Here is a 691-nt window from a genome sequence, read left to right on the forward strand (position 1 = left end):
TTAATTATTGCTTATGTTAGTACTTCCTGACATTGTTTAGCTTCAGAGATAAGAAGTCTGCTATCTTTCCAGCTGTCAGGATATAAACTCAAAACGAAACAACTTTCATGAATCTTGTATGATTTTCTGATAAACAAAATTAATTTTTGAGAATCAAAATATTGCGATACTCACGCATATCAATATTTTATTACACATCTACTGGGCATAACAATTGACATCTGGAGCAAAGAAAAAAGGTCATGTGGTCTAATGAGTGAAGATATATGGTTAGGGATAGGGTCATGCTTAGTTCCTAATGTACAATCCTGTGGGATCTGGGGTTGCTTCTGTTGGTGAGGTCTGTGTTCAGCAATGTTATTTGCCCAAACGTTAGGTCAGCTGAATATATTGAATGGCCAGGTTTTATTTTATTAATTAACTTTTTGTTTGTTTTTGCTAGATGTCATGGGCATGTTCCAAAATGAAAATCCATGATTCATTGTGATTAAATTTCAAAAGTGTGGTTTGGGAGCATGGGACATAATTTTCACACATGGATTGGCCATCACAGTCCATTTCAGACCTTATCCCTACTGAGAATATTTGGGATGTGCTTACAGTCAATTGTGCTTTTAGTCTCTAACAAGAACATTTAAATAGTCGTATCAGTTCCTTGTTAACGTGTTAGATATAGAAACAGACGTATACT

This window comes from Silurus meridionalis, chromosome 12 (genome assembly GCF_014805685.1).
Source record: "Silurus meridionalis isolate SWU-2019-XX chromosome 12, ASM1480568v1, whole genome shotgun sequence".
Classification (NCBI taxonomy): domain Eukaryota; kingdom Metazoa; phylum Chordata; class Actinopteri; order Siluriformes; family Siluridae; genus Silurus; species Silurus meridionalis.